Raw genomic sequence first — 20,905 nt, 5'->3', positions numbered from 1 at the left:
GTTACACCTGAAGAACCTAATGATATTTCTGCGTCTGATGCGGAAACACAATATGGTGATGAACATGAACCTGGTGACAATATGGACAGTGATGTTCATAATGATGCTCAACCTAGCAATGATGAGGATGTGGAGATTGAACCTTCGGTTAATCCTGATAACCCACAACCTAAGAGATACGATAAGAATGACTTCACTACTAGGAAGCATGGTAAAGAAAGGGAGCCATGGGTTCAGAGATCTATGCCCTTTCCTCCTAAGCCATCTAAGAAAAAGGATGATGAAGATTTTGAGCGCTTCATTGAGATGATAAGACCCATCTTTCTGCAGATGCAGTTAACTGATATGCTCAAAATGTCTCTGTATGCAAAGTACATGAAAGATATCGTGACTAATAAACGGAAGATCCGGATCTTGAGATCTCCACCATGCTTGCCAACTACACTTATAAAGGTGGAACTCCTAAGAAACTTGGTGATCCCGGAGTGCCCACTATACCTTGCTCCATTAAAGGAAACTACGTAAGAACTGTCTTATGTGACCTTAGAGCCGGTGTTAGTGTTATGCCGCTCTCTCTTTATCGTAGACTTGAATTGGATAAGTTGACACCCACTGAAATTTCTCTGCAAATGGCTGACAAATCAACTGCTTTCCGTATCGGCATTTGTGAGGATGTGCCTATTGTGGTTGCTAACACCACTATCTTAACAGAATTTGTTATCTTGGATATTCCCGAGGACGATGCCATGGATGTCATCCTCGGAAGACCCTTTTTAAACACTGCAGGGGCTGTTATAGATTGCAACAAAGGCAATGTCACTTTCCATGTCAACGGTAATGAGCACACAATGCACTTTCTGAAGAAACGATATCAAGTACATTGCATCAATGCTATAGAAAAGACTTCATCGATTCTTATTGGGAGCTTTGAATGCCCCATTCCTCGTGTGAAGATGAAGTATAATTTGCTTGTTGTGGACATACATATCCCCATTGAGGTGACTTAGTGGCTATTTGAAAATTCTCCGTTCTCTCTTGAGATTCGAGAAGGTTTTGTCATGAGGACTTGATCAACCCCATTGATGGATTTCTTTCGATGAGCATGAAATGGATGAATCAAAGAGTCTCATACCTCTGTTTTGAGCTTTCATTTTCTTTTGCTTAGAAGAAAAATGATAGAATTAGTTTAGTTTTCCTGTTTTCTGTTTTAGCGTCCCGGAGAAAAATACCTCGAAAATAAAAGTTCTCTCATGGTCCTAAAAATTTAGTATGATTTTTTCTGGAATTTTCGAAAATTACTGGGCCTGAGAGCTGGCCTGGGGGCCAGACCAGTGGGCCCCAAGCCCTACCACCGCCACCCACCTGGTGGCGGAGGGAAAGTTTGTGGGGCCTACAGGGACCCCCTCCACTCATTCCAGCTCCCAGCCTCTTATTCCACCTCCAGAAAAAATTGTTTCGCAGCTCAAACCCGTGTTCTTGCTCATTTGGCTATGATTTTCGATCTCCTTGCTCAAAGCACCATTCTTCGAACTGTTTTGAGGAAATTACTCCTTGGTAAGTGACTCCTCCATTGGTCCACTTAGTTTTTGCTCTAGTGCTTTATCCTTCGCGTATTCTTGCTACCTTGGTTACCCTGTTCTTGAGCTAGAAATGTTGATTTTAGCTGGTCCCAAGTAGTTTTAGCGCGTGATACGGTCTCTAGGCACTAGTAGGAGTAGTTGCTACAAGGTGTGGTGGGTCTTCATTCACTTTTCTCTTGAACTTCAAAAATTTCAGAAAAAGGAAATTATGTTCAGGAGGAAGTTTCATGGTGGTTCCTCAAGTAAGCAGGGTCCTCATCTTTCCTTTCGGGAGCCCGAACCTTTTCAACTAAGGGACGCACCGGTACAACCATGTGAATGGCCTTCCGATGAGTTCATGATCGAAGCAGGTTTCAAGGATGGGTTTGATACACTTGTCCGCAATGCCGGGTTAGAAGAGTTCCTCTTAGATAAATGTGAACAGTATGCTATGCTCACTGCCTCTTTCGTGCGTAGATTTAAATTTTCAGTTGGCCATGACTCATCCATACTGTTTGATCTGTACGACAAATCCTATACCATGGATTTGGAGGATTTCAATAGGATTTGCAAGATACCCGATGGGGGTAGTTTAATGATCCTTCTAAGTCTTCGGTAAGAGACTTTGTCTCAAGTATAACTGTTGGAGAAACCAGAGATATCACGCAAGCCACCATAGGAAGCATCCATTTCCCTGCCTTGCACTACTTTGCCCTCTTCATAGGTAGGTGCATTAACGACAAGGGTTCACATTGTCACCTATGCGCTTCTGACCTTAGTATCCTTAAGAGCGTAGTAACAGGTGACAAGACCTTCAATATGGGAGCTATAATAGCAAGGAGGCTGAATAAAAATGCCAGTGAGGGGGATTTCTTCGGTGGAGTTTATGCTACACGCTTAGCAAATTTTCTTGGAGTATCCATCCGTCCAGTAGACCCTCCTCTCCGTACAGCCTACCTTGATCGTGTCGCTCTAACACGCTACCAGTTCCTCGAGAGAGATCATGGATCCCTGCTATACCCCTTGATATTTAACCGGAGCGTGTTTTCCATATTACCCTTCCTGCTCCTGCTTTCTTTGACTTTCAGGTAAAACGAAGATACCTCATAACCATAGGAGAGGCAGAGGAGTATGAGAGGGAGGCGATGGCTGCTCGACTTCATGAGGCAGCTATTCAGGTAGTGGCTGCAGCACTCCCGTATAACAACCATTATGATTTTGGGTTTCGCCAGGACCATCCATGGGAGTAGACCAAGCTAGGCCAAAAGCCTAAGCTTGGGGGAGTACGTGTTCTCACCGACTTTACATTCATGCTTACACTTTTCCACTGTATTATCCATGCTAGTTTATTTTTTTTCTTGTTTTCTTGTTTTGTGTCCTTTTGAGGAAACCCAAAAAGATTTTCTTTCTTCTTTTGCTTGTTGGGAGTTTTCCCGTGTAAATAGTTTTCTTTTTTCTTTGGGTCAAGGTAGAAGATATTGGTTTCAATGTTTAGTGGTTCTTGCATGCATACCTGTTTAGCTTTCAAAGAGCCATATTACTTTGTCTTCTCATTTGTGTTTGCCTACAGATTCAGCTTAGTCCAATGCACGAGCACTCTTATTTTTGTTCACATCGTTTGATCGTGCAAATGAAAGGGAATAATGATGATATATGATGAAGTGACTGAGACTGAAAAGCTGGTATGAACTTTATCTATTTTGTTTTTGTAAATATGACTAGCTTGTCGACCCAGATTTAGCTTTGTTGTGAGAGAACCATGTTTGCAATGACAACTTAGAGATCATAGTTTCTGACGCCATGCTTATTTAGCTAAGAGTTTATAATGGTTTTTCTTGAATGCAAACATAGATTTTGAAATGACTATGATGTAGTATGATAGGATGTTATTCTCCTTTGAACGTTTCAAGTGGCTTGACTTGGCGCATGTTCATGCATGTAGTTGAAACAAAATCAACATAGCCTCTATGATGTTCGTATTCATGGTGATTTATATCCTGTTCATGCTTGCATTCGATGTTAGTCAAACTCATTACATCTTGGGGACTGTTGTCTCTCTCTAGTTGGTCGCTTCCCAGTCTTTTGCTAGCCTTCACTTGTACTAAGCGGAATACTGCTTGTGCATCCACTTCCATAAACCCAAAAGTTTTTCAATGAGAGTCCACCATACCTACCTATTTGCGGTATCTACCTGCTGTTCCAAGTAATTTTGCATGTGCCACTCTCTAAACCTTCAAGAAATAATCTGTTTTGCATGCCCGAACCGCTCATGTGGTGACAGGGGGCTATTGGTATCTTCCATGCTAGGAGTGTTATCCTCGACATGTGTTTATTCACTATCATTCACGAGAAAGGGGCTGGTAATTGGAATGCCAACTTCCACACTTAAATCGAAAACATAACTGTAAAACAAGACCCCCCGGATTGATGTTAGTATGGACGGTACCCGAGGATTCGGCTCGCCGTGGAGTCTGATTGATTGGTGGTGGGGGAGTTAAAACTTTACTTTTCTGTTTGGGAACCGCCTATAGCATGAGTAGCATGGAAGATATTGAGAACTCTTGGTCATTGCATTGACAATGAAAGCATGCCACCCAAAATTATTATCTCTGTTTTCAAAGCTTGAGCTCTGGCACCTCTGGAAATCAATGCTTCCCTCTGCGAAGGGCCTGTCTATTTATTTTCCTGTTGAGTCATCCTCTTCTTATACAAGCACCAATTAGAGAGCACCTCTATCATTTTTATGCTTTGCTTTTGATTGATATTGAGTATGACTATGACTGGATCTTCGTTGCTATGAATTACAATGTTTAGTCAACCCTTGATCTTTGAAAGTGCTCTGCATTTATGTTTTGCGGTCTCAGAAAGAGCTAGTGAGATACCACCTATTCATATTGCTTCATGCTTGTTTTGATTGAAGTGTTGGTATTTGAAACTCATTATTATTTTCTCGTTAGCTGATTATGCCATTGATATTAGTTTATCGTGAGACCTTTGTGTCATTTGCTTATGTGGTTAACTTGTGATCTTGCTGAAATTCTCGCTATGAGTTAGACATAGTTGCAACAACAAGATCAAACAGAGTTTGTCAAAGTTTTTCTTTCTCTCTTAGTTTTTTAACTGAGTTGCTTGAGGACAAACAAGGTTTTAAGCTTGGGGGAGTTGATACGTCTCCATCGTATCTACTTTTCCAAACTCTTTTGCCCTTATTTTGGACTCTAATTTGCATGATTTGAATGGAACTCACATGGACTGACGTTGTTTTCAGCAGAATTGCCTTGGTGTTATTTTTGTGCAGAAATCAAAGTTCTCCAAACGTCCTGAAAATTTACTGGGAGCATTTTTGGAAAATATGAAAAATATTTGCGCCAAGTTCCACCTGAGGGGGTGGGCCAGTGGGCCACAAGCCCTGCCTTCGCCACCCCCCTGGTGGCGGTGGGCAAGCTTGTGGGGCCCACACAGCCCTGCCGCCCCCAACCTCAGGTCTATAAGTTCACTTTCATCCCAAAAAAAATTAAAAAGAGAAGATTTCATCGTGTTTGTGATACGGAGGCGCAGCCACAACCTGTTCTTCATCTAGAGGGCTGATCTAGAGTCCGTCTTGGGCTCCAGAGAGGACAAATCGTCGCCATCGTCATCATCAACCTTCTTCCCTCTCCAATTCCATGAAGCTCTTCGTCGTTCGTGAGTAATCTATTCGTAGGCTCGCTGGGCGGTGATGAGTAGGATGAGATCTATCATGTAATCTAGTTAGTTTTGATGGGGATTGATCCCTAGTATCCACTATGTTTTGAGATTGATGTTGCTACTACTTTGCCATTCTTAATGCTTGTCACTAGGGCCCGAGTGCCATGATTTAAGATCTGAAATTATTATGTTGTCACCAATATATGTGTGTTTTAGATCCGATCTTGCAAGTTGTAGTTACCTACTATGTGTCATGATCCGGCAACCTCGAAGTGACAATAACCGGAACCACTCCTGGTGATGACCATAGTTTGAGGAGTTCATGTGTTCACCAAGTGCTAATGCGTTGGTCCGGTTCTTTATTAAAAGGAGAACTTTCATATCCCGTAGTTTCCTTTTTGACCCCGCTGCCACGGGAGGGATGGACAATAGATGTCATGCAAGTTCTTTTACCTAAGCACGTATGACGACACACGGAATGCATGCCTACATCACATTGACGAATGGGAGCTAGCCACATATCTCTGTGTGTTATAACTGTTGCATGATGAATATCAGCCAAACAAATCACTGACCCATTGCCTACGAGTTTGTCCTACTACTGCTGTTACTACTGCTGTTACTTGTCTTGCTCTGCTGCTACTGTTGCTACTACTGTCGCTTGCTACTGTTGCTACTTGCTACTGTTGTCACTACTGCTGCTCCTTGCCACTGCCGTTACTCGCTACTTTGCTACTGATACTTTGCTTGCAGATAATAATCTTTCAGGTGTGGTTGAATCTGACAATTCAACTGCTAAAACTCAAGAGTATTCTCTCACCTCCTGTTTGGCGAATCAACAAATTTGGGTCGAATACTCTACCCTCGAAAACTGCTACGATCCCACGCGCTGGTGGGCCGTCAACAACATTCTTCTAGTTTCGATTGCCAGAGAGTGCTAGCAGCATTCTTCTAGTGCCGTTGCAAGGGAAGGTGTGCTGTTATGGAGTCAGCATTTTTCTGGCGCCGTTGCCAGGGAAGCAAAGCTGACATCAAGCCTCTCGATGTTAAACAAGATGCTCGTCCTAATCCAGTCACTTCAAATCTCACTTAAGCGAAGCCCGACCTGTGCGATGATCGACTCCGAGTTGGATTAAGAGGACTTCCACCTACGACGTTTACATGATATACACGCCGCATGACACGGGCGATGTCACACCCAAGCAAAACGGCGATAATCCCGTGGAGGAGCCCTCAAAGCGCTGAAAGCCATGTAAGCGCACCAAAGCAAATAAGGGAAGGGGCTCAACACAAGCTACGGGGGAAAACATGAACCTAGAAGACCACGACAACCTCGAAGCTCCCGAGCAACAACCATAGGAACCGGCCAATGCCAATCCCGACAACCTCAACAATTCAGACGACGATTACCTTCCCCACGTCGACGATGAAGACGGCCTTGAAGCCAAAGACTTCGTAGTCCTGAAAACGCCGAAGGCCAGGAGCAATTTCGGCAGCGGCTTATAGCTACCACCCAGAGCATAAAAGTAAAGCAACGACAGCTCGAGGATGAACATGACACCATCAAAAACAGGTGGACCAAAATCCTGGCGACCAGAGAGGGATACGACACAGAGTGGTCGGACCAAAAGAAAAAGTACCCGCGACGACGCCTGCTCCCCCAGTTTGATGGCGAGGCCCCAGAACACAAGTGCCCCCGACGCACGGACTATGACCAACCTGATCGCCCGCCCCGAGGGTGCGACAGAGTGGTTGGAGAGAAGGAGTATAGACCCGAGCTTCCCTGCAGAAAAGGCAAAGAACATATGCACCCTGGGGACAAACCTCGCCCATGATACGTCAGATCAGGTTGCAACAAATCTATCTATGGATCCATGAGGTACTTTCCCACTCGATGGGACAACGAACCACCTCGGGTTGCTTACAAAAGCACAGGCCGGGAACTGTACTAGGCTCAACCCAGAGCCGATCCCCAGCACAACATAGCCCGGATCAGAGGCGCCGCTCACCCATTGTGTTTGACACATGAGGTCATGCATCAAGAGTTCCCGAAAGGGTTTAAGCCCGTAAACATTGAACAATATGATGGGACGACACACCCCACCGTGTGGATAGAATATTTCCTTCTCCAAATCCATATGGCCAGAGGAGACGATCTCCACACCATAAAATACTTGCCCCTAAAACTCAAAGGACTGGCACGACACTCGCTAAGCAGCCTACTCGAAGACTCCATTGGAAGCTTGGAAGACCTCGAGGAGGCTTTCCTATATAACTTTCACGAAACGTATGTTCGGCCACCGGATTCATCCGAGCTAAGAAACGTTGTTCAAAAGACGGGGGAATCGGCCAGAGAATTCTGAGACTAGTTCCTCACCAAGAAGAATCAAATTATGGATTGTCCGGATGCCGAAGCAATATCCTCTTTTAGGCACAACATCCGGGACGAGTGGCTGCCAGACAGCTCGGCCAGGACATACCGAGAACAATGTCCGCCCTTACTTCCCTCATGCCCCGCTTTCGCTCTTGCGAAAATAATTGGCTACCTCGGCGCAGTCACAATGCGGTCGACCCCTGAACCTGTGAAGTTTGGGATGGAAATGGCAAGCCAAGAAAAAACAAGAACAAACGCCGCCACCGTAACAGTGATACCGACGACACATCAGTTAATGTTGGATTTTGTAGTTCAAAACCTGGACAGCGGAAGAAACCCTTCAAGGGGAATAGGTATGGACCGACTCCATGTGATAAAATCATGGAACATCCATTCCACATCCACAACACCCAAGACAAGCCTGGCACCCACACCAACCGTAATTGTTGGGTGTTCAAATAGGCTGGCAAGCTGGCCATCGATGAATAGAACACGGGCCCACAAAGTAAAGACAACGAGGAACCCCGCAGCCCGAAAAATGGGGGCCAAAAACAGTTCCCTCTTGAGGTCAAAACCATGGACATGATCTGTGTCACCCATATACCCAAAAAGGAGAGGAAGCGGGCCCTTCGTGAGGTATACGTCGTAGAGCCCGTAGCATCAAAATATAATCTATGGTCGGCCTGCTCTATCACTTTCAACCACAAGGATCTTCCGACCAGTATCCTTCATGGAGGGTCGCCCGGCCTCGTCCTAGATCCCATTGTAGATGGGTACCACCTCACTAGAGTCCTCATGGACGGAGGAAGTAGCCTTAATCTGAATTATTCACATACAGTGAAAAAGATGGGCAAAGAACCATCACGAATCAAACCAAGTCACACTACCTTTAAAGGAGTGATTCTAGGCGTCGAAGCCAGCCGCTTGAGTACGGTAACACTGGAGGTGGTGTTCGGCTCACCCGACAACTTTCGCAATGAAGACTTGATCTTTTTCATCGTCCCCTTTCGCAGTGGATACCACACACTACTCGGCCACACAGCTTTCACTCGCTTCAATGTTGTGCCACACCACGCCTACATGAAGCTCAAAATGCCCAGACCCAAGGGAGTCATTGCTATCAACGACAATACAAAGCATTCTCTCTGGACTGAGGAGCACACGGCCGCACTGGCAGCTGAGTGCCATCATGACAGCAAAACATCAAGCCACAAGCCGACAACCAAGGCGCGAAAGGAACGCAAGCACGCTCGAGCTTAATCAGATCTGTCGGAGACCTTTTTGACTCAGAGTAAATAGGGATACGCCTCCCACGACATGGCTCGAACACCTTCAAGGTATGTCCCTCGTAGACACAATTTCATCCTTAAAATTCCATGGGCAGCCGTGGGAGCCACCCGCCAGGGATCATGTGATCGGTTCAACCAAGCCATGGTCCAAAACACCTCTACAGATGAAAAACATGGTATCAAGAAGAACCCTTGTACGTCAAGCTTCACCATTTCATCAGAAACTTCTGAAGACCCTCTACTCAAGGTTCGCCCGCTGACATCACCTTCCTTCAAAGGACAGTACCCCCAGCTCTAGCAAGGGTAAAAGATAAAGTACAACCGAAAATAGGACGGACGTCAAGTCGCCCATGGAAGGCCACTCGAAAAAAGTTGCTTTAGAAACTTGTATCACAAGAAACCATAGTTACCTGTAAGAGTTGCCTTGGTGCCACGAGTTAAAAAATTCCTCGCATACATTTATAAACCTTTTATATATATTTTTGTATGTACATGTTTCATACTCATTGGCGCTCACGGGTTGAGTTTATTTCTATATATGGAAAAGTAATATCGGCAAGTAGACCAGGGGCTTGGATGGTAATATCACGCCGATCACTACACCATCACTACTTCTTAAGTGTCCGATCCCTCGGGTTTTGCGTTATGTGCATCGATTTCAAATTATGTCTTGGGTCCAAAGTTGGGTTGGCCTCCTCATGTGCTTACCTCCTTACGCTCCGCTAGTTCAGATAAAGGGTAAAGGGAGAACCACTGCGATTGTATTACCAGCTAGTCTGGCTAAAAATACCTGAGTGGAGAAAGCCAAAAACTGACCGTCATAGTAAGCGAGATCTGGTCTCCAACCCGAGCTCAAAAACAAAATCCATTGGAGGTTAGTCGGTGTTACACGGAGGGTTCACGCCTTTGCAGACCCTATGGTAGCTATATCAAAACTCGGCTTATCCCACTACGACCAAAAACCTGGGGGCTTCCGATCAGCCCCCGAATTTAAACTCCTAAGGCTAAGTGAAAGTGATAAATCCGCATGTATGATTGCCTCGTTTACATCACACATTACCACCTTCAGGCACCAACTCATTGGCTAAAGGTAATAGTATGAACGATGAAACACTTCGAGTAGTCTCTACCTAGGGGCTGAAGCCGATGACTGGTAACTTTCAGATTAAAACGGCCAAATGACAGGAGTTAAAATAATACACAAGTACATCCCATTCAAAGACTAGCATCATGAATATAAATTGTTTGGAGGCACATAACAGTACAATCACTCAAAGAGTACATCTTTTGAGCATTGGGCTTCTATAACCCGAGCACCCTCTGCCGCGGAAGGAAAATACAGCTCGGGACGTCGGTGCTCCTTCCCGGCAGGCGGAGGTGTGGTTGCCGTCATCAGGGGCTTCATCCCCGAAAAATGGACCATGGTCATTGCAAAGGCCTTCCGAGCTCCTTCTATCCATACGGAACGCTTCAGGACCTCGATCCGGGGCACAACATCAACCAACTTCTGCACCAAGCCGAACTAGGAACTCGGGAGAGGATCGGTAGGCCACAGCTGGATACATAGATCCTTCATGGCTGGCTCTGCCATCCTATGCAGCTCCATGATCTGTTTCATTTGATAGCCCAGACTGGGGTTGGGCTGGAAAGTCTAAAACTGAGCCCAGAAAAGCCTCCGCTCAACATCCACGTCATGAGTCGAGTAGTGCTTGGTCTCTTAGGCCACACTCCGTGGGAGGTCCGTGAAGGCGCCCGAGGACCGCCATATCCACGTAAGAAATACCTACCTGTTTCCACCAAAGTCACATTGCAATAAGTATGGCTTACCATTTGCCATCAGCTTGGCCTGGCGCACCTCTTCTTCAAAGAACCTTCGGTCCACCCGCTCTGGTTCGAGCTCGGTGCATAGCTTGGAGAGCTCGGTCATCTGCTCCCAAGAATTCTGCTCCAAGGCCTCACACTTAGAGCTTGCCTCATGCAGCTCCAATTGGACCTCTACCACCCTGGCCTCATGCTTTCTGCTATCAACCTTGAGGGAGCTCAGTTCGGCAGCTACTTGTTTGGCCGCCACCTTGTGAGCAGCGACCTCCTTCTTGGCATGCTCTAGTTCGGCCTTGAGTTTTTCGAACTGTCTGTCCTGGGCTGCTAACCAAATCCATATCACGGTGTCAAAAATTAAATGACGACAATCCTTCTTTACTAAAGGGTAGTAACGATTTTTACAACACTTCTTGAAACTTACCCTGCTTCTCATCAAGCCAGACATTCACATGACTGAGCTCATCGTCGGAAACCTTCAGTTTCTAGTTCAACTCGCCTATCTCCAGAGCATCGGCATCAGCATGGAGGATGAAGCGTGCATGGCATAATTATGAATTTTACCGACTCCGAGTTATCGGCATGCAAGACACTTTGGTCGAAATTACTCCAGCAATCCATTATAATTAAAAAATCTCAGAATTATTTTTTATGCCTAAGAGTTAATTTTGAGCCATGGATAAGCTTGTCAAACTTACCCATAGCTGGGGGGCTGTTATACCCATAAAGACATATAAAACCCTATAAATAAGACTTAAAACATTACACGACTTACCTTAAAACCCGCCAACAAGTCATTGAAGGCTTCGCTCAGTCCTGAATACTCTATAAAACAGCACCCATAAGGGTGTGATGTTCTTTGGCAATGGAGGAGTTGGTCAAGGCGTCCTCCATCATGGCCGACGACCCAGCTATGCCTGCTCTGCTAGGGGTGGCGCTTGAGGCGGCACCAAAGACATCAGAGCATCAGGGCTCTCGGAAGCTTTCTCTGGGCAAAGCTCGGAAGGGATTTGATTTCCCTCTCCACTTGCAGGGAGGGAACCAACCCCTGGGCCCTGATGACCGAGATATGGACCTCGGCTAGAATATCATGTTCTTTTGTGGCCGGTGTCAACACTAGCCAGGTCCTCCCAGTCTTCGGAGGCTGGTGTATCAACTTCGGCCGGGACCTCCCGGTTCTCGACGTTGGATGTAACCACCTCACCACCTCGGTGGTGGTCAGCAGGGCGTGATGGGACATCACCTCGGTCGCCTCGTCCAAGGCCCGGGGAGGGGTATTTTGGGACGCATTCAACTCTCCGCTAGCTTGACGGGCAGTGAACCCTCGTGTGACACCTGGTCCACCGGAAGATCTCGGACAGGGCTGTATGGGAAACAACTCGCTTCTCATTATTAATAAAAACCCGGTGTAATTTTGTTAAATTGAGAATTGAATTCAATTCCTTCGGGCCGGGGGCTTGACCCTGGGGGTTCGGCGAGGAATCACCTCGAAGGCTCCGATCTCGTCATCGGAGTCTCGGCCAGCACCTCGAAGGGTGACCTTGCTCTTGCAAGGTATCTTCGGAGCCCGAGGTTGTAGCCCCTCGTCGGCCCCCTCTAGCGCCTCCCTCTTCCTCACCTGAAGAGAATCCTTCTCTTCCTGATGTTCTGCATCCTCCCCCTTGTTGGCGTATGAGGCATGAGTGTCACCGAACTTGGTATCTAGTGGACCCCTCGAACGAAGCCCCAAGCAGGTCTACTTCTTCTTGTTTTCTGGCGCCATGTACAATGCCTCCACCAGCATGAGGCTTAGCACATGAGACCGGAGTTCCTCGGGTAGGGGAGTGATACGTCCATTTTGCATCATGCTTTCATGTTGATATTTATTGCTTTATGGGCTGTTATATTACTTTGTGGTACCATATTTATGCCTTTTCTCTCTTATTTTGCAATTTTTATTTGAAGAGGGAGAATTCAGGCAGCTGGAATTCTGGACTGCAAAAGGAGCAAATCTTTAGTCCACTATTCTGCACATCTCCAAATGCCCTGAAAAGTTACGTGGATTTTTTTGGGATTATACAAAAAATATTGGGCGAAAGAAGTACCGGAGGGGGGCTGCCAGGGCGCCACAAGCCATGCCACCGCCACCACCCCCTGGTGGTGCAGTGGGGGCTTGTGGGCTCCCTGACGGCCCACTAGCCCCCATCTTTTGCTATATGAAGGGTTTTGGTCCATAAAAAATCAGAAGGGAGCTTTTTCGTGGATTCGCCGCCGCCACGAGGCGGAACTTGAGCAGATCCAATCTAGAGCTCCGCTAGGACGATCCTGCCGGGGAAACTTCCCTCCTGGAGGGGGAAATCGTCATCACCAACACTCCTCTCGTCGGAGGGGAGGCATCTTCATCAGAACCATCTCCTCTCCAATCCCAAGTTCATCTCTTGTAATCAATCTCCGTCTCACAACTCCGATTGGTACTTGTAAGGTTGCTAGTAGTGTTGATTACTCTTTGTAGTTGATGCTAGTTGGATTACTTGGTGGAAGAGTTTATGTTCAGATCCTTGATGCTATTTATTACACCTCTGATCATGATTATGATTATGCTTTGTGAGTAGTTACTTTTGTTCCTGAGGACATGTGATAAGTCTTGCTGATAATAGTCATGTGAATTTGATATTCGTTTGGTATTTTGATATGCTGTATGTTGTTTTTCCTCTAGTGGTGTTATGTGAACGTTGACTACATAACACTTCACCATATTTGGGCCTAGAGGAAGGCATTGGGGAGTAGTAAGTAGATGATGGGTTGCTGGAGTGACAGAAGCTTAAACCCCAGTCTATGCATTGCTTCGTGAGGGGCTGATTTGGATCGACTAGTTTAATGGTATGGTTAGATGTTGTCTTAATTCTTCTTTTGTAGTTGTGGATGCTTGCGAGAGAGGTTAATCATTAGTGGGATTCTTGTCCAAGTAAGGGCAGTACCCAAGCGCCGGTCCACCCACATATCAAACTATCAAAGTAACGAACGCGAATCATATGAACATGATGAAACTAGCATGACAGAAATTCCCGTGTGTCCTCGGGAGCGTTTTCCCTCCTATAAGACTTTGTTCAGGCTTGTCCCTTGCCACAAAAGGGATTGGGCCACTTGCTGCACCGTTGCTACTACTTGTTACTTGTTAGTTTTCGCTTGCTACGTTTCACCTTGCTACACAATCACTTGTTACCGCTAATTTCAGTGCTTGCATTTATTACCTTGCTGAAAACCGTTTATCAGAGCCTTCTGCTCCTCGTTGGGTTTGACACTCTTACTTATCGAAAGGACTACGATTGATCCCCTATACTTGTGGGTCATCAAGGAGTTGGGTCATCTATCTTCTCAGCTAGGGCCAGCCACTTCTACAAGTAAGGAGACATAGTAAGGCCTTCAATAAAACAAGAACTTCAAGTAAGTATAAGAGCTCGTATGTACCTCCAAAGGGGCAGGGGTCTTGGCATCCAAGCCAGTTTCTTCGTCCTCGGCTGGCCACTCTAGCTACGGTTGGAGCAGTATCTGCCATAAGTTCTCATGGGTGGTGTGGTAGAACTCCTGCAACACCCAAGTGTGATAGCCTAGCTTATTAGGGATGATAGAGTACTCATATCAATAAGTCCTTATTTTCCGGGAGCCCATTCGAACATAACTCCCAGGTTAAGCGTGCTCGGCTTGGAGTAGTTCTAGGATGGGTGACTGACCAGGAAGTTGATCCTGGGTGCGCATGAGTGAGGACAAAGTGCGCACAAAAGACTAGTATTGATATGTGGGGCCAATCTAGATCCCGTCAGGAATAATGACCATCGGCGGGTGTGTGGGGGCGTTACAAGTTGGTATGAGAGCCGACCCTCGCGGTTACACGGATGTTTGCGAATAGGTGTGCGGTCTTGTTGTTCCTGACGTTTGTGACCCGTCGTGGCACACGACATGGCACATGTACTGGACAGGATCCACACACGTTCGTGCCAAGAGGGAACGCTCCTGTGGCCCGACAAGGACGTCGGTTCCTCTGAGTGGTGGTGTATGTCTTTTCCAGGAGCCCATTCAAACAGAACTCCCATGTTCAGCGTGCTCCACTTGGAGTAGTTCTAGGATGGGTGACCGACATGGAAATTAATCCCGGGTGCGCATGAGTGAGGACAAACTGCGCAGAAAAGACTAGTAGTGATATGTGGGGCTAGTCTAGATCCGCGAGGAGTAATGACCGCTTGCGGGTGTGTTCGTGGAGTTACACTTGGGGTCGTTGGGCTTGTAAGACCACATTAGGTTATCTCGGCGCTGGCAGGGAAGGATGTGGTGATGGAGCATGACCTGGACTAAGTCGGTCAAATGGATGTTTGTCGTCACCATCTGCTTGCTGTGCTTTTACAGTAGCTTCGGATCCGAAGCCAAGCCCCAGTCTAGGCCCTTCTTAACCCATGAGGTTAGCCTCATCGGGGGTCCAGATCTTAACTTGTCGGGAATTGCCTAGTTTGCTTCCCATGGCTCCATGATGTAGAACCACTCCTTCTCCCAGCCCTTGATAGTGTCGATCAGGGTGCCCTCCGGCCACGGCATGCGGTAAATCTTGCTTATCACAGACCGCCACAGTCGGCGTGTTGTCTGCTTACCGACTTCAGATTAATATTGAAGACTTCCAGACAAAGGACGAAGTGCAGATGAACCCACACGAAGGCCTCGCAAACAATGATGAAGGTGGAGACATGCATAATAAAATTCGGGGAAGATCGTGGAAACCTAACCCGTAATAAAACATCAAACCCCTGACGAAGGGTTGAAGCGGAAGCCTAGCCCCCAGAGGAAGCGGGGCAGGAACACCACCCGCTCACCGGGCCTTTGTGTATGTACCACGTGGCCCTTCTCCCGTTCTCGGTGGGCGATACTGTTGGGGAACGTCGCATGGGAAACAAAAATTTTCCTACGCGCACGAAGACCTATCATGGTGATGTCCATCTACGAGAGGGGATGAGTGATCTACGTACCCTTGTAGATCGTACAGCAGAAGCCACAACGCTTCAGCTCCTGGATGTCCCCGTCAGAGACACACAGATCTCCCACTTGCCCCGAGAGCTTGAGCCGGCCATTGGTGAGCTTAGGAAGGAGGATGGCTGAAAAGGGTGGGAGATGGAATGGATCTGGGCGCTCGAGATTGGAAGGAGAGGGAGTTGAGTTTGGAATGCGTGTAGTTGGTTTTGGATCTTTTTCCCCTTTTAAGGGAGGTCGTAAAACCAAGAGTTTCTGCTTACTACACCACTAGCTCCGCCACTTCCCGAAATGACCGTGTTGTAAAGCGTGTGTGGGTTTGCCCGAGTCATTAATTCTAATCCCCTTAAATGCGGGGCATGATCATTTTTGTTAATAGAACGTGTCCCGGGGAAAGTCGCCTCGATCTGTGGTTCGAGTTTTTTTTCATTATTTGTTATCACGACTTTTCGTTAGAAGAATTGTTTGATAAGGGACTGTTCACCTCTGAGCCTTTAATACTTTAGATTTAATGACGCGTGTTTTGAGAACGCGATGTCATTGGAGCGACTAAAATAATGCCACACGAACATACGAGGAACTCATCGTTCAAGTCGATTATTCAATGTGTCCGGCTGCCGAAGACTGTACACATCGGCGTTGAAGGCCAGTTCGGGGGCTACTCGGGGAGTTCTAGATTAAGGGGTCCTCGGGTGGTCAGGTTATCCCTTATGGGCCGAACATATGGGTTGCATCCTTGAAGATCGGACTGTCTGACGACTTCGTAATCAAGATGGAAAGCTCCGAAGACTAGGCGTGCATTCCAAGTCAAGAGGACCAGTTCCGCCCATCTATCCCCGACTAAGGTCGATAACATGTAACCCTAGGAACCCTGGTGTATATATAAACCTGAGGTTCTTATGCTTAGAGGTAGATTATCTCATCTAGGGTTTTAGCTCGTACGATCTTGAGGTAGATCAACTCTGTAACCATCGTTCCCCATCAATATAATCAAGCAGGACGTAGGGTTTTACCTCCTCAAGAGGGCCCGAACCTAGGTAAATACTGTCTTCCCTACTCTCCCGCAACCCATTGATCCCATGTCTACTGTTCGGCACCCCTTACCCGAGATCTACTGGTTTTGATGTTGACACCTTCTCCTGAGCACGGTGAACGATGTTTGTTCACAAGTAGCCGACACTCCTCAACTCCAATATATCATTTTCGATTACAGAGGAAGCCTCCCACTTACCTTTCGAGCCCAAGCCGGCCATAGCGAAATTGGAGGAGAGGTTCGGGGGGATTGGGAAGACGAGGAACCTTGGAAGCTCGAGCTCTGAGGATTGGATAAGGCACGACGATATGTGATCTAGGAAGTGTGTGGAGGCTATGGTGACGGTTTCCTATTTTATAAGACACTCTAATACCTAGAGCCCCTCTGTTACATCGAGAACCTCGCCATTTGCAAATAAATCGTGCAGTTGTGCGTGCGTGGGATAACCCAAATCATAAACATATCCCCTAAAAAGCAGGGCACAATCTCTTTATTTATGGAACGTGTGAATAAGAAAACCGTCTCGAACCACATTTTTGTGACTGGTCAGTAGTCTTGAACAGCCATGACCTTCTGCTAAAAGGTTGTCACACAAAAATGTTGTTCATAATTGAATGATTGGCCTTCAAGGCTGAGTCACATATGCTATTTGGCAATAGGGTAGTCATCATTAACCGTACTATTATCGGCTGGGTATAAGTGGGAGAAAGAACTCGCACCGCAAACCAAAGACCTCAGATGCAAGGAGCCGTTGGGATCAAGACTACGAGATTGGAGGCCAGTTCTAGGGCTACTAAGGAGTCCAGGATAAGGGCTCCTTGGGCCGCTTACCTATTTCCATGGGCCGGACTCATGGGTCGTCTTATAATTATCGCTGAAACCTGAGAATGATACTTTGTCCAGCATGGACTCTAAGGGAAGATGATCATCAACATGTTTTCTTCTTTGGGTAACCAACATTGTGTAACCTTGGTACCCGTGGTATCCATATAAATGAGAGGGCTATATCTCATAGGACTAGGTTCAGATCATTATTCTTAGGTTTTTAAACCACAACATACGATCTTGAGGTAGATCAACTCTGAACATTATCTCCTTCGTCTCCTCTTACCAATTTTGACAACTACGGCGAGGTAGGAGCTTCCACTTCTGTTGATAATTACTCTCCTTGACCTCCTTGGGATGTATCTTTCCAATGGGCAAGTATTGAATGTATTTCGAAGGTCCCTTATCTCCTTGAAAGCACATATCCTCCCTTGATTTTGATAATTCATGACAACATACATTGTCTCTTGGACTAACACTTTTACCTAGATATTTTAGGATTAGTCCATGGAGAGCTATGGCTTAAGGTTTATGTGGGGATACCCCTGGATATATGAAAGGAATAATATTGGCTCAAGCTTCAATCTAGAAGACTCTTCATTATATATTTGTGAGTAATCACTTTTGAGTACATAGGAAAGCAGATACTATTAAAAGGGGGTGAGGTAGTAAAATGAACTGATTGCTCAAATGCTCAAAGTCAGCCACCAAAATACTCAGTCATTTTCCCACATTTCCACTATGTCAAGTTCCACATTCACAAATTCGGTGTCACCAACATTTCCATAACGGACCCACCGAGCTTGAACCTCAGACAGAACCCTAGCCATTCCCACCAAATTTGTGCAACCTAAACTACATCGATGCTACCGAGTTTGGGTGACCAACATTCTGTAGCCAAGATACACAAAATCGGAGTTTCCGAGTTTGAGTATCGGTGCCACCGAGTTTGTCCATCTGACCGTTAGTCACCTTTTCGGTGCCACCAAGTTGTATATATTGGTCTCACCGAGATTCAAAAGTTCATGCATTTAGTGCTAGTCGGTACCATCGAGTTTCCAATTTCGGTGTCACCGAGTTTGCTCTTTTGTGTGTAACGCTTGGATTTTGGTTCTTGGCTATATATACCCCTTCACCCACCTCCATTCGTGGGAGAAGTATTGAGAACACACACTTCATTTCCAAATCCATTTTCTGAGAGAGAAGCACCTACTCATGTGTTGATACCAAGATATACCAATCCAATCATTTGAAACTTGATCTCTAGCCTCCCCAAACTGCTTTCCACCAAATCAACCTCTCCTACCCATGCATATTCTATGAGAGAGTGATTTGTGTTGAGGAGACTATCTTTAGAAGCGCAAGAGAAATTAGTACATTGATCTACCACATATATTACCTTTTGGAGGGTGGTGCCTCCTAGATTGGTTAGGTGTCGCTTGGGAGCCTCCTACTTCATGTTGTGGAGTTGAACCAAGATATTTGTAAGGGCAAGGAGATTGCCTACTTCGTGAAGATCTACCATGAGTAAGTCTAGTCCTCCGTGGACAGAAGCAGTGGTGGGATAGACAAGGCCACTTCTTTGTGGACCCTCCATGGGTGGAGCCTGATGGCTGATGTGTATCACTTGCAACGGCGCCAGAAATAGTTGTGTCGACGGCACCAGGAATCCTTCAGCTGCGCCTACGCCTTAAGGGACTTCCTAGGCAAGTATGCAAAGGATTTCCCTCGTGGCCTTGGAGCCTTGCATTGGTGCTCCCTCGAAGCGGAAAGGGTGATGTAGCACAGCGACGGTAAGTATTTCCCTCAGTTTGAGAACCAAGGTATCAATCTGGCGGAAGAGTATCTCAAGATCCTACACAAACACAAACAGCTTGCACCTAATGCTATGAAGGTGTTGTCAATCCCTTATAGATTGTTTGCCAAGTGAGAACTGAAAGCAACAAAGTAATAAAGCAAAGTAAAAGCGGAGTTGTAAACGATGGATGTGAATAGACCCGGGGGTCGTAGTGTTTACTAGTGGCTTCTCACATAAAAGCAAGTAGACGGTGGGTGAACAAATTACTGTCGAGCAATTGACAGAACTGTGCAGAGTCGTGACGATATCTATGCAATGATTATATCTTTTGAGCTAGATACTTTCTACATCTACTACTATTACTCCACACGTCAACTGCTATCTAGCATGCATCTAGTGTATTAAGTCCATAAGAACAGAGTAACGCCTTAATCAAGATGACATGATGTAGAGGGATAATCTCAAACCAATGATAAAACCCCATCTTTTTACCCTTGATGGCAACTGCTTGATGTGTGCCTTGCTTCTCCTACTGTCACTGGGAAAGGTCACCACATGGCAGAACCCAAAACCAAGCACTTCTCCCATTGCAAGAATCATAGATCTAGTTGGCCAAACAAAACCCAAGACTCGCAGAGACTTACAAGGATATCAAATCATGCATATAACAAATCAGCAAAGACTCAAATATATAGCATAGACAAACTGATCACATGTCCACAATTCGTCGGATCTCGACAAACACACCGCCAAAGAAGATTACATCGGATAGCTCTCCATGAAGATCATGGAGAACTTTGTATTGAAGATCCAAGAGAGATAAGAAGCCATCTAGCTACTAACTACGGACCCATAGGTCTGAAGTGAACTACTCACGAGTCCTTGGAGGGGCGATAATGATGATGAAGAAGCCCTCCACCTCCAAAGTCCCCTCCGGCAGGGCGCCGGGAAGGGTCTCCAGATGAGATCTCACGGAAACGGAAGCTTGCGGCGGCGAAAAAGTATTTTCGAGGCTCCCCTGATTTTTTGCGAAATATTTGGGAATATATAGGCGCAAGACCTAGGTCAGGGGGCAGCCAGGGAGGCCACAAGCCTGCCCACCGCCGCCTCCCCTGGTGGCGGAGTGGGGGCTTGTGGGCTCCCTGAAGCCCACCTGGCTTGGCCCAAAAACCCCTGGACTTCTTCCGTTCGGGAAAAAATCATTTCGGGTTTTTTTCTTCCGTTTGGACTCCGTTCCAAAATCAGATATGAAAAGAGTCAAAAACACGGAAAAACAGGAACTGGCACTTGGCACTGAATCAATAAGTTAGTCCCAAAAAAGATATTAAAAGATACATAAAACATACAAAGAAGGCAAGATAACAGCGTGAAACCATCAAAAATTATAGATACGTTTGAGAAGTATCAAGCATCCCCAAGCTTAACTCCTGCTCGTCCTCGAGTAGGGAAGTGATAAGAATGAATTTTTGATGCTTTCATGCTACCTAGCATAGGTGTCCTTTGTAATTCCTCTTATGTGATGTGAATGTT

Source organism: Hordeum vulgare, chromosome 2H (genome assembly GCF_904849725.1).
Source record: "Hordeum vulgare subsp. vulgare chromosome 2H, MorexV3_pseudomolecules_assembly, whole genome shotgun sequence".
In the NCBI taxonomy this organism is placed as follows: domain Eukaryota; kingdom Viridiplantae; phylum Streptophyta; class Magnoliopsida; order Poales; family Poaceae; genus Hordeum; species Hordeum vulgare.
The sequence above is the reverse complement of the archived record's forward strand: the minus strand, read 5'-3'. Positions refer to the sequence as shown.